This window comes from Trachypithecus francoisi, unplaced genomic scaffold (genome assembly GCF_009764315.1).
Source record: "Trachypithecus francoisi isolate TF-2019V2 unplaced genomic scaffold, Tfra_2.0 Lachesis_group0, whole genome shotgun sequence".
Taxonomy (NCBI): Eukaryota; Metazoa; Chordata; class Mammalia; order Primates; family Cercopithecidae; genus Trachypithecus; species Trachypithecus francoisi.
In genome coordinates this window covers 83,430,288-83,444,356 of record NW_022681453.1, presented here as the reverse complement: position 1 = coordinate 83,444,356, position 14,069 = coordinate 83,430,288, and the positions used below count along the sequence as shown (strand labels likewise).

The window sequence follows — 14,069 nt, the reverse complement described above, 5'->3', positions numbered from 1 at the left end:
TGGACTCAAGTGATCCACCTGCCTTGGCCTCCCAAAATACTGGGATTACAGGCATGAGCCACTGCACCTACCCCCTACACACTGACTTTAATAATGATGTGGTCTGGCTGTCTCCCCATCCAAATCTCATCTTGAATTATAGCTCCCATAATTCCCACATGTTGTGGGAGGGACTGGGCGGGAGATAACTGAATAATGGGCAGTTTCCCACATACTATTCTCGTGGTAGTAAATAAATCACATGAGATCTGAGGGTTTTATAGGGGTTTCCCTTTTTGCTTGGCTCTCATATTTTCTCTTCTCTGCTGCCATGTAAGATGTGCCTTTTGTCTTCTGCCATGATTGTGAGGTCTCCCCAGCCACATGGAACTGTGAGCCCATTAAACCTCTTTTTCTTTACAAACTCCCCAGTTTTCAGTATGTCTTTTTCAGCAATGTGAAAATGTACTAATACAGTAAATTGCTGCCAGTAGAGTGGGGTGCTGCTGTAAAGATACCCAAAACTGTGGATCCAACCTTGGAACTGGGTAACGGAGAGGTTGGAACAGTTTGGAGGGCTCAGAAGAAGAGAGGAAGATGTGGGAAAGTTTGGAACTTCCTAGACACTTGTTGAATGGTTTGACAAGAATGCTGACAGTGATCTGGACAATGAAGTGCAGGTTGAGATGGACTGAGATGGAGATGGGGAACTTCCTGGGAACTGGAGTAAAGGTGACTCTTGCTATGTTTTAGCAAAGAGACTGGCAGCATTTTGCCCCACCCTAGAAATCGTGTAACTTTTAACTTGAGAGAGATAATTTCGGGCATCTGGCAGAAGAAACTTCTAAGCAGCAAAGCATTCAAGAGGTGACTTGGGTACTGTTAAAAGCATTAGGTTTTATTCATTCACAAATATATGATATGGAATTGGAACTTATGTTTAAAGAAGAAGTGGAGCATAAAAGTTCAGAAAGTTTGCAGCCTGGCAATGTGATAAAAAAGAAAAACACATTCTCTGAGGAGAACCCCAAGCTAGCTGCAGAAATTTGCACAAGTCAGGAGAAGCCAAATGTTAATCACCAAGACAATGAGGAAAACGTCTCCAGGGCATGTCAGAGGTCTTCATGGCAGCCTCTCTCATCATAGGCCTGGAGGCCTAGGAAGAAAAAATAGTTTCATCGGCTGGACCCAAGGCTCTGCTCCTTTGTGCAGTCTCAGAATTTAGTGCCCTGCATCCCAGCCACGGCTATAAGGGGCCAACATTGAACTCAAGCTTTTATTTCAGAGGGTGCATGCCTCAAGTCCTGGCAGCTTCCACATGGTGTTTGAGCCTGCAGGTGCACAGAAGTCAAGAAGTTGAGGTTTAGGAATCTCTGCCTAGATTTCAGAAGATGTATGGAAATGCTTGGATATCCAGATAGAAGTTTGTTGCGGGGGCACGGCCCTTGTGGAGGTAGACATCTGTTGTAAGGGCAGAGACCTACTTCTGCTAGGGCAGTGTGGGAGGGAAATGTGGGGCCGAAGACCCTACACAGAGTCCCCACTGGGGCACTGACTAGTGGAGCTGTAAGAAGAGGGCCACTGTCCTTCAGACCCCAGAATAGTAGATCTACCGACAGCTTGCACTGTGCACCTGGAAAAGCCACAGACACTCAATACCAGCCTGTGAAAGCAACCAGGAGGGAGATTGTATCCCTGCGAAGCCACAGGGGTGGAGCTGCCCAAGACCACGAGAACCCACCTCTTGCATCAGCGTGCCCTGGATGTGAGACATGAAGTCAAAGGAAATCATTTTGGAACTTTAAGATTTGACTGGCTCTCTGGATTTCGGACTTGTGTGGGGCCTGTAGAACCTTTGTTTTGGATAATTTCTCCCATTCAGAATGGCTGTATTTTGATTTTACTCAGAAAATCAAAAACTTGCTTGCTTTAAATTTTACTCATAAGTGCGAGGGACTCCTGTTGTCTCATATGAGACTTTGGACTGTGGACTTTTGAGTTAATGCTGGAATGAGTTAAGACTTTGGAGGACTGTTGCAAAGGCATGATTGTGTTTTGGAATGTGAGGACGTGAGATATGGGAGGAGCCAGCAGCAGAATGATATTGTTTGGCTGTGTCCTCACCCAAATTTCATCTTGAATTGTAGTTCCCATAATTCCCACATGTTGTAGGAAGGACCCAGTGGGAGGTATTTGAATCATGGGGGTGGTTTCCCACAAACTATTTTTGTGGTAGTGAATAAATCTCACATTGGCTCTCATTTTCTCTCGTCTGCTGCCACGTAAGAAGTGCCTTTCGCCTTCCACCAGGATTGTGAGGCCTCCCCAGTCACGTGGAACTGTGAGTGCATTAAACTTCTTTTTCTTTATAAATTACCCAGTCTCAGGTATGTCTTTATCAGCAGCATGAGAAAAGACTAATATAAGTAATTTTTATTTACTTTGCTATTAAGTCACACTTTCTCTACCAGCAGAACATGATTCTAAAAAATCAAAGAATCTGAGATTCTACTCTTCTTGCAAGCTAACAAGTTGGCCTATCAGTTTCATGTATAGTGGCAGAAGACACTGGGTTTCTGTCAAAGGACTGGGTCAGAGTCAAAGGACTTTGTAACCTCCAGCAAGTGCAGTGGCTAGAGTACCGGCATTTCCTTGCACTTGTTCCCTAAACACAAATTCTCCCAAAAGAATGCAAAGAGGGCCAGGTGACATCTGCATAAACTGTGGGTTTGATTTTGGAGTAGAACCTAGAACTTGAGGAACCCAAACATTTTATAATGGATAATGCCTGTCCTTTGACCCAGGGAGAAATACTACCTCTATTTTACGAGGCTTTAAGATCCTTGCTCTAGAAGGAGACCGTCTCTCCCTTTATTGACCCAAGTAGACACATCCAGCAGAGAAGAGAACAGATGTTTAGAGGATTAAGACCAGGACCTCTATAAATCCAGGGACACACACTATTAGTCCAATGGTTCCAAATAGCTTTCAGATATTAAAAAATCAACTATCTGGGGACCAGGTAGATAATATAAATAAGAGGCCCAGGAAAGGACTGTGATGAATTGGAAGAGAGATCATGTAAAAAAAAACAGCTGGCACCCAGGTCTAGGCAATTGCTACCATATCCCAATTCATACCTATTGTTGCCATCATTCCCGGATTTTCAGTTTCAAAACAATATTTTTTGTGTGAAACCAATAGTTTTTGGGCACTATGAATCATGCCCATGTAAGACAGCAAACTTAATGGTGTATGTTCTCACTGCTCCACCAACACTGTTCTCTTTTCTCTCTCCCTCTCCTGGGGACTCTCTATTCCCTAAGACACAACAACACTGAAATGAGGCTGAATAATAACCCTAAAATAGCCTCAAGTGCTCAAGTGAAAGGAATAGTCACAAGTCTCTCACTTTACATCTAATTATGGACATGATTAATTTTAGTGAGAAAGGCATGTCTAAAGCTGACATAGGACAAAAGTGAGGCCTCTTGGACCAAACAGCCAAGTTGTGAAAGGAAAGAAGTTCATGAAGGAAATTAAAAATGCTACTTCAGTGAACACATGAATGATAAGAAAGCAAAATAACCTTACTGCTGATATGGAGACAGTTTTGGTGGTTTGGTTAGATCAAACTAGCCACAACATTCTGTTAGGCCAAAGCCTAATCCAAAACAAGGCCCCAACTCTCTTCAATTCTATGAAGGGTAAGAGAATTAAGGAAGCTTCAGAAGTAAAGTTTGAAACTAGCAGAAATTAGTTTATTGAGTTTAAGAAAAGAAGCTCTCTCTAACATAAAATGCAAGGTGAAGCACCAAGTGCTGATGTAGAAGCTACAACAAGTTATACAGAAGATCTAGCTAAGACCATTGATGAATGTGGCTATACAAAACAACAGATAATTAATGTAGATGAAACAGCCTTAAGAAGAAAGAAAATGCTGTCTAGAAAATGCCAGAGCTAGAGAGAAGTCAATACCTAGCTTCAAAACTATGTGATGGGTTCAATCATACCCCAAACCTCAGCATCACGCAATATGCAATAACTTGCCTATGTACCCCCTAAATAACCTCCAAAATAAAGGTTGAAAAAGAAAAAAACAAAAGCCTCTGATAGTTGCTTACCCTTTCTACCATGTGTGGATATTGCAAAAAGATGTTTGGCCATCTATAAATTAGGAAGTGGGTCCTTACCAGACACTTTGTCAGCACCTTGATCTTGGACTTCCTAGCCTTCAGAACTATGAGAAATAAACTTCTATTATTTAAAAAAAAAAAAAAAAGAGCTTCAAAATGCAGTTTCATTCACCAATCTAAAAATCTTAGGTCCTTTACGAATTATGGTAAATCTACTCTTCCTGTGTTCTACAAATGGAACAAAAACCTGGATTACTGAATATTTTAAGCCTACTGTTGAGATATGCTGTGTAGAGGAAACAATTCCTTTCAAAACAGCACTGTTCATTGGCAATGCCCCTATTCACCCAAAAGATTTGATGGAAATGTACAGAGAGGTTAATGTTGTTTTCATGTCTTCTAACACAGTACTCATTCTGCAGCCCATGAATCAAGGAGCCATTTTGACTTTCAAGTCTTACTATTTAAGAAATACATTTCCTATGGCTATAGCTGTCATATATTGTGATAGATGTGGACAAAGAAAACTGAAAACCTCATGGAAAGGATTCACCTTTTTAATGCCATTAAGAACATTTATGATTCCAGGGAGGTCAAAATATCAGCATAACAGGAGTTTGGAAACAGTGAATTCCAAATCTCATGGATGACTTTGAGGATTTCAAGACTTCACTGGAAGAAGTAACTGTAGATGTAGAATTTGCTGGAGAACTAGAATTAGAAGTAGAGCCTAAATATGTGGCTAAATTGATGCAAATCATAAAATTTGAACAGATGACACGTTGCTTCTTATAGAGAAGCAAAACAAGTGCTTTCTTAAATGTAATTTACTCCAGGTGAAGATGCTGTGAACATTGCTGATATTATAATAAAGGATTTAGAAAACTGCATATACTTGGTTGATAAAGCAGTGGCAGGGTTTGAGAGGATTGACTTCAATTTTGAATGAAACTCTATTGTGACTAAAATATTATCAAACAGCATTGCATGTTATAGATAAATATTTCATGAAAGGAAGAATCAATTGATGTAGTAAACTTCACTGCTGCCTAATTGTAAGAAATTGCCACAGTCACCTTAACTTTCAGCAGCCACCACCCTGATCAGTCAATAGCCGTGAACATCGAGGCACAACTCTCCAGCAGGTAAAAGATTACAACTCACTGAAGGCTCAGCTGCTTGTTAGCATTTTTTAGCAATATTTTTTAGTTAAGGTACATAGTTTTTTAGACATAATGCTATTGCACACCTAACAGACTACAGTATAGTATAAATACAACTTCTATATTCACTAGGAGGCCAAAAATAATCTATGTGACTTGCTTTATTGCAATATGCACTTCATAGCGATGTATACTTTATTGCAGTGGTCTCAAACTAAACCCACAATATCTCTGAGGTATGCGTGTACTAGTAAATTAATTTATTATTTGTGACATTATGTGATTTTCTAATTGTACAGAGCTGATTTTAAGTATTTATCTTCTTTTTATATCCTGTCTTCTCCAAATTGAATATTGCTTATAGGTAGAAAATTACAATTGGCATCTTAGTTGTTTTGTATCTTATTACAATGAGTTGAACAAAATAGGCCTCCAGTAAATATGTAAGTTTTTATTTTCCTTATTGACATAAAGACACCTGATTTTTTTTTTTTAACAGGCAACAAAGGGAGGTGGCTAACTAGTAGAAATATTAACTAGTGATTCTTTGAATCCTACTTTAGTTCTTTTTTCTTTCTCTTTCTGCTATAAGTTTTCATTGTAAAAACTCTTAATTTCTCCTGTATACTCCCTCTTTTAATTTAATATAATTAAGTTGTGTTTTCTTTACCTCGAGGGAAAACTGATCTAGTTAATATGCTAGAAGAATATGTATCTCACTCGCTGGAAAGGTAAAGAAAGTATTTTACTTTGTTTCTTATTAAAAGTGAAAGGAACATACAGGAAACCAAAGAAGGTCCTTATCGCTTTTGCAGGAAATCAATCGTAGAGGCAATAAATTGAGCTATAAATAGATCATTTTCCCCCCCCCATGGTAACCAAGACAGTTTCTTATCTTCACTTCTACTTTTATCTTGGGATACATACAAAATAATTTTTTTAATTTTTCTTTTTTTTTTGCTTTTAAATTGCTAGGGAGTATGAAACCGCCATCATACAAAGTCAAATGTAAATTATATTATTTAGAGAATTAATTAATTAATATGCTGGTAGTATCTGGAACACTATTAAAGGTTTAAATTGGTTAATTATTCCACAAAATAGAATGTTTATTATATGCCAGACACAGTTTTACGTGCCTTACAGGTAAGGTTTAGCTACTTTAAGTCTTCATAACAAACACAGACCGTAGCTATTATTAGTATCATTCACATTTTATAAATGAGGAAAAAGATGCATAGAAAAACCAACTAGATTCCCCAAAGTCACATAGTGAGTAAATGTTGCAGTCAGAACCTGTCCAGGGACAGATAATCTGGCTCCAGAGTGTGCATGCCTAACCCTAAGTATGCTGTCTCCCAGTCAATCAAGCAAGTAGGCTCCATCTCACACAAACACATGCTCATGCACATTCCTCTACTTCTCAACTCATCTGAATTAAATGTGCAATGGTTCCTGAAAGCCTATATATAAAACACTGTGCTGAGCTACTTTAGAAATACAAAGATGAATAAATAAGCTTGATTTCATGGAGCATATAGTCTAGGGGGAAGTATGACAACTAGACAAATAATTTTAATAAAACCATAAAAATAGTAAATGCAGAAGATACGTCAGAGCTTAGAGAAGTTTAAGAAGAGATCTAGTAATAACACTAATGGGAAAAATCAGGAGCAAGATTATCTTTGAGGGATTAGTAAGAATTTTTTATGCCAGAGATTATAAAAATCTTCAAGTAGAAGGAGCAATATGAGCAAAGACATAGAAACCTGTAATTGCTGATGTGTCAGGATAGAGCCAAATAAGCCAATTTGACTGAAGAACAGATATAAGTAAAGGAAGAGGGAACTTAAATGGCAGAAAAGTTGCATCTTATATTCATACATTTCAACTAACACTACTGAATGTCTACAATGTATAAGTACATAAAAGACTCATTCAACAACCGTTTAGAGAGTAGCTTAAAGATTATATTGAAAATGAGGCTAGCATATGTAAAAGCACTGAACACAAAATCTGACATAGAACAACTCTAATAAACGTGTCTGTTTTCACCAACTTTTGCAGAGAAAATCATTGAAGACTCTTGCAATCAAGCAAGAAAGACCTACATAGTAAACACATTTTAAAATATAAATGTGTCTAAAATACAACAGCAACCAGAGTATAGAGTAATTAACATAGATCACATGGAAGGGTGTAAATGAATGAGAAAAACTCAGAAAAGTGGACTTCTGAACTGAACTTAAAGAAAGGTGTCAGCTGGAAACCATCATTCTCAGCAAACTATCGCAAGAACAGAAAACCAAACACCGCATGTTCTCACTCATAGGTGGGAACTGAACAATGAGATCACTTGTACTCGGGAAAGGGAATATCACACACTGGGGCTTATCACGGGGAGGGGGCAGGGGGGAGGGATTGCATTGGGAGTTATATCTGATGTAAATGACGAGTTGATGGGTGCTGATGAGTTGATGGGTGCTGACGAGTTGATGTGTGCAGCACACCAACATGGCACAAGTATACATAAGTAACAAACCTGCATGTTATGTACATGTACCCTAGAACTTAAAGTATAATAAAAAAAAAAAAAAGAAAGGTGTCAAAATTCTGGGACAGAAGAAAAGGAAGAGGGAAGAGAGGCATCTAAGGAATAGAAATGTAGGAACTGATTATTTAAAAAGAGATCAATTTGTATATAATGAAGGCATTGCAGATTGAAAGTAGAGGATAGACATTGTTCATCCATGCAGTTATTCATGTAGTCTGTTAACAATTATTATTGCTGCTGGGCGGGGTGGCTCATGCCTGTAATCCCAGAACTTTGGGAGACCGAGGCAGGCGGATCACCTGAGGTTGGGAGTCCGAGACCAACCTGGCCAACATGAAGAAACCCCGCCTCTACTAAAAGTACAAAAAAAAATTGCTGGGCGTGGTGGCGCATGCCTGTAATCCTAGCTACTCGGGAGGCTGAGGCGGGAGAATTGCTTGAACCTGGGAGGTGGAGGTTCCTGTGAGCCAAGATGGCACCATTGCACTCCAGCCTGGGCAAGAAGAGCGAGACTCCGCCTCAAAAACAAAACACAACAAAGCAAAACAAAACAAAACAAAAACAATTATTATTGCCTAAACATTCCAGGAAATGTATCAGGCTCAGAAACACAAAAATAAGTCAGACGCAGTCTCTGCCTCCAAAGAAACTTTCTAGTCTATTGGAAACCTCTCAATTGAGAAATGGGGGCATGTCAGCAGTTCACTGTAATCTGTTATGACAGATGTGAGCTCAGGTACCTGGCAGCACAGAGTAGGGATATCCATTAGGGTACTAAAGTAAAGCTTCCAAAGTGGCAACACTGGGTAGGGCATGGGTGACTGCCTATCCAAGCAGTGAATGCAACATAAGAAACCAAAGACAATGAGGAGTAAAAAATGAGACATACATTAGGAAATACGAATAGTATTGAGTTGTTTGTTTCTTCACAGATGAGTTAAGTATACAAAAATCATAAGCAGAAAAAAAGAAGCCAGAAAAAAAAGTCTCTAAAGCTTGTGATGTTAATGTGATTTTAGACTTTAACCTAGAATTAATATTCATGGAAACACTTCAAGCAAAAGACTGGAATGATTAGCTCTGCTTTTTAGAGAGCTCACTGGTCCCCTAAGAACAATTGGGTAGGTTGTTATTGGAGATGGGGAGACCGATCAGAAGGTTGTTGGGGTAATGCAGAGTATGAATTTAAATTTGAAGAAGAGAACTTTTAAGTATGGAGAGGAGAGGATACATAAGAAGATTCAAAAGTTAGTATCTATGTTTCTAATTGAATTATAATTTGTTTGGAAATTTATGTCTAAATCTTCTCAATGTTGGTTTTTGTTTTTTTCAAGATGGCAGACTGGAGACAGTGTTAGCATTCCTCTTCCACTTGGAAGGACAGAATAATGTGCAGAGATTCACACTGTGAATTTTTTTTCAAAGAACCAACACAGGAACTTAAGAAAACAGAATCCACAGACCCTGTGAAAGAATTGGTAGGCTACAGCCTACTACATGAGACAGGTGAAAAACTCTAAGTCCTCAGAGTGCGAGAGGGGGAGAGCCTGCCTCCGAGTACACATCCCCACTGGGGAATCTGAAAATCCAGGCCATTGGAGAAGCCCTTTACCCCTCCAACAGCTGGAACAGACTTAGGGAAATAAAAAAGTAAGAGCAGCAGCAGGAAGAGCCATGTAGGTATTCCCAGTCTCCAGCATGAACCCAGGGAAGCTATTCCTGACTATATCTCACAGGGACCCTCTGGAAGTCAGCCAATGACCTCAGGGAAAGGACACAGGGTGAAAGAACCTCCCACCTGAATTTTGTAATATAATCTCGAGTGGAACAAATTCCCTTGAACAGAATGGGGCGGGAGGAGTTGCAGCAAGCGGGAAGTGTGCTACAGACAGAAGCGTAGGAGCTGGGTGCCTGGTTGTAGGCAGACAAAGAGGTGCATGGGTTTTTGAAAGCCACGGCAGCTTTCTATGTGGAGAAGCTTATGACCTGGGGCAGGTCTGAGTTCTGTGTACAGGCTGCCTGGATCTAAACCAAACATTGTTAGCAGAGCACTGTGGGAGGGAGATCAGCCTTGCCCACTGCAGGAGAGCTGGGTAAGGTTTACTGCCACCCACTAACAATAACAAGAAGTGAGATTGAATCAGTAATTTTAAAAATGCAAACAAAGTCCAGGACAAGACAGATTCACAGCTGAATTCTACCAGACATTCAAAGACGAACTGGTACTAATCCTACTGAAACTATTCCAGAAGACAGAGAAAGAGGGAATCCTCCCTAAATCATTCTATGAAGCCACTATCATGCTAATATCAAAACCAGAAAACATAACAACAACAAACTACAGATCAATATCTCTGATGAAAATAGATGCAAAAATCCTCAACAAAACACTAGCTAACTAATCCAACAGCACAACAAAAAAGTAATACATCACAATCAAGTGGGTTTCAGAGATATAAGGACAGTTTAACATATGCAAGTTAATAAATGTGACACATCACATAAATGGAATTTTTTAAAGTGTATATATAATCATCTCAATAGACCCAGAAAAAGCATTTGATAAAATACAGCACCCCTCTGTAATCCTTCAACAAAATACGTACAGAAGGGATTTACCCGAAAGTAATAAAAGCCATATATGGCAAACCTATAGCTAACATCACACTGAAAGGCAAAAAGTTGAAAGCATTCCCCCTGAGAATTGGAACCAAAGATCCCCACCTTCACCACTTCTGCTCAACACAGTACTGGAAGTCATAGCCAGAGCAATCTGATTAAAAAAAAAAAAAAAAGAAAGAAGCAGCATACAAATTGTAAAAAAGGAAGTCAAACTGTCGTTGTTCACTGATTATGTGATCATATACCTAGAAAAGCCTAAAGATTCATCCAAAAAGCTCCCAGATCTTATAAATGAATTCAGTAAAGTCTCAGGACACAAAATCAATGTACACAAATCAGTAGCACCGCTATATACCAACATAACCAAGCTGAGAAACCAAGAACTCAATCCTCTTTACAACAGCTGAAAAAATAAAATAAAATACTTAGGAAAATATTTAAAGAAGGAGGTGAAAGATCTCTCAAAGGAAAACTACAAAACACTGAAACACAGAAATTATAGATGACACAACCAATGTAAACACATCCCCTGCTCATGGATGGGAAGAATAAAATGACCACACTGCTCAAAGCAATCTACAGACTCAATACAATTCCCATCAAAATACCATCAACATTCTTCACAGAACTAGAAAAAACAATCCTAAGGTTCGTATGGAACCAAAAAGAGACCATATCACCAAAGCAATACTAAGCAAAGAACAAATCTGGAGGCATCACACTATCTGATCTCAAACTACAACACAAGGCTATAGTTACCAAAGCAGCATGGTACTGGTATAATGACAGGCACATAGACCAATGGAACAGAATAGAGAACCCAGAAGTAAAGCCAAATACTTACAGCTAATTCATCTTCGACAAAGCATACAAAAACACAAATTTGGAAAAGGATCCCCATTCAATAAATTATGCTGGAAAAACTGGCAAGCCACATGTAGAAGAATGAAACTGGATCTCCATCTCTCACCTTATTAAAAAATCAACTCAAGATGGATCAAAGACTTAAATCTAAGACCTGAAACCATGAAAATCCTACCAAATAACATCAAAGAAACTCTTCTGGACATTAGCTTAGGCAGAGAATTCACGGCAAATGCACAAAAATAAAAATAAATAAATTAGACCTAATTAAACTAAAAAGCTTTTGCACAGCAAAAGAAATAATCAGGAGAGTAAACAGACAACTCACACAGTGGGAGAACATACTTGCAAACTATGCATCTGACAATGGACTAGAATCTAGAATCTAGAATCTACAAGGACCTCAAACAAATCAGCAAGAAGAAAACAATCCCATCAAAAAGTGGGCAAAGGACATGAGCAGACATTTCTCAAAAGACATACACAAACAGCCAACAAACATGAAAAAATGCTCAACATATCACTAATCATCGGGAAAATGCAAATGAAAACCACAGTGAGAAACCACCTTACTCCTGCAAGAATGACCATAATTAAAAACAACAGATGTTGTTAAACACCTTTAAAAACAATGGATGTTGACGTGGATGTTGTGAAAAGGGAACACTTTTACATTGCTGGTGGGAGTGTAAATTAGTAACAACCACTATGGAAAACAGTATGCAGACTCTTTAAAGAACTAAAAGCAGAACTGCCATTCAGTCCAGCAATCCACTGCCAGATATCTGGTCAAAGGAAAAGAAGTCATTACATGAAAAAGACACATGCACATGCTTGTCTATAGCAGCACAATTTGCAATTGCAATGATATGGAACCAACCTAAGTTCACACAGACCAACAGGTGGATAAAGAAAATATGGTATATTTACACCATAGACTATTACTCAGCCATAAAAAGGAATGAAATAATGACTTTTGCAGCAACTTGGATCGAGCTAGAAACCATTATTCTAAGTGAAGTAACTCAGAAATGGAAAACCAAGTATCGAATGTTCTCACTTATAAGTAGGAGCTAAGTTATGAGCACACAAAGGCATAAGAATGGTATCATGGACTTTGGGGTCATGGTGGCGAAGGGTGAGAGAGGCGTAAGGGATAAAAGACTACATATTAGGTAATGTGCACTGCTCAGGTGACCGGTGCACTAAAATCTTATAAATCATCACTTTAATCAATCACTTTTCTCAATGTCAAAAAGTACTTAAATAAGTAGCTCATGAGCTGCTACCTGACTTGCTGAGAAAAATGACTGCTACCCAGAGTCTAATCACACTAATGTGCTTCTTTTTTTAACAGGCAGTAATATATTTTTCAAGCTTCATCCTTAAAGTTTCTAGATTATAAGCTATTATTCCAGAGTGTGAAGATTCACTTTAGTAATCGTCTCATTTTGCTGAACATACTTAGACACATTTATTCAATAATGTCACTTTTCTTTTCCTACAGATTTCTATCTCTTGGTCAACAGACTATGAAAGGAAAAGCATAACTGTGTTGTTAAAATATTATATTCATTTGCATAAAAATTGACCATAAACAGAATTTCCCAACAAATTTGCCATGATACATGTTGTTACTGTTCCCCTTGGGCCACAAGGCAGGCAGTGCCTCTTGGCTGCTGGGCTTGGGCCCTGAACAGAGAAGGTAGCACAACCATGTCTTCAAAAACAACAGTGCTATAGTTTGAATGCCCCTTCCAAAACTCATGTTAAAATTTAATTGCCATTGTGACTGTATTAAGAAGTAGAACCTTTAAGAGATGGTTAGATCATGAGGGCACTGCCCTCATGAATGGATTAATGGTTCTGCTTTACGAGAGAATGCTGTTTTCAAGTTTAAAGGCACTGGTTAGGCTAAATGAAAGCATTCTCACATGGCCTCCATGAATCTCACATGGCCTCAATGAACAGTGAGATAAATGACAGGCATGCTCCCACAGGAGAACTAAGTTTTGGGAAAATACAAACAATATTAGAGCACAATGAAAAAAAAAATCAACCTTTTGAAAGGATGCACATTATTCATGCATATGTCCATTCATTCAATAAAATATTATAGAAACACAAGGTAAAAACCTAGGAAGAATAAAAAAAATACTTTCTCCAATTATCTAATAAAGGAATCGCTAATTTGGATTACTATGGTAATGCATATATGTTCCAAAAGGAGCACGAAATTTGTCAGTCATCCACAAATTAAAAGTGTTAAAGAAAAATTAAGCAGCTTTCTCAATTCAGTAAAAACAGTGGACAAAGATGAAAAGACTTGGGAGGTAGGGAAAGTAACTAATCACTATTTCAAGAATCCCTCATTTGATGTAGTAGTGATTTCACTCATGTAGCAGTTGAAGAGAAATTTCAGCCCCTTGATGTCTGTGGTTATAAATAAAGGGAAATAAAGTTGTCTCAAATGCATAATTGTCTGTGGCTTGAAGTGCCAGCAAAGTAAACTCCTCTCTTAATAAAACCCATGAGCAATCTTTCCATTTTTTATTGACCTGATGACAAGTAAACAATTTTATAACTCACCAGAAGTTTCAGTTTTCAAAAAGAAATACCACAATCAATTTGTCCTATATATTTTCTTAAAACTTTAAAAGAGAAAGTTTATTTTGAAGGTTACCGACTGTTTGAACTAACCTTACAATGTTAACACATGAACTGCAACTACAGGAAACCCTCTCAGTTCCT

The 14,069-nt window shown here is 38.4% G+C and overlaps 1 protein-coding gene across 6 annotated transcripts in view; it reads right to left on the bottom strand.

Moving 5' to 3' along the window:
- CBLB (Cbl proto-oncogene B) overlaps positions 1-14,069 on the bottom strand; it is a 220,875-nt gene that overhangs the window by 112,137 nt on the left and 94,669 nt on the right. The gene's annotated exons all lie outside the window — the stretch shown is intronic.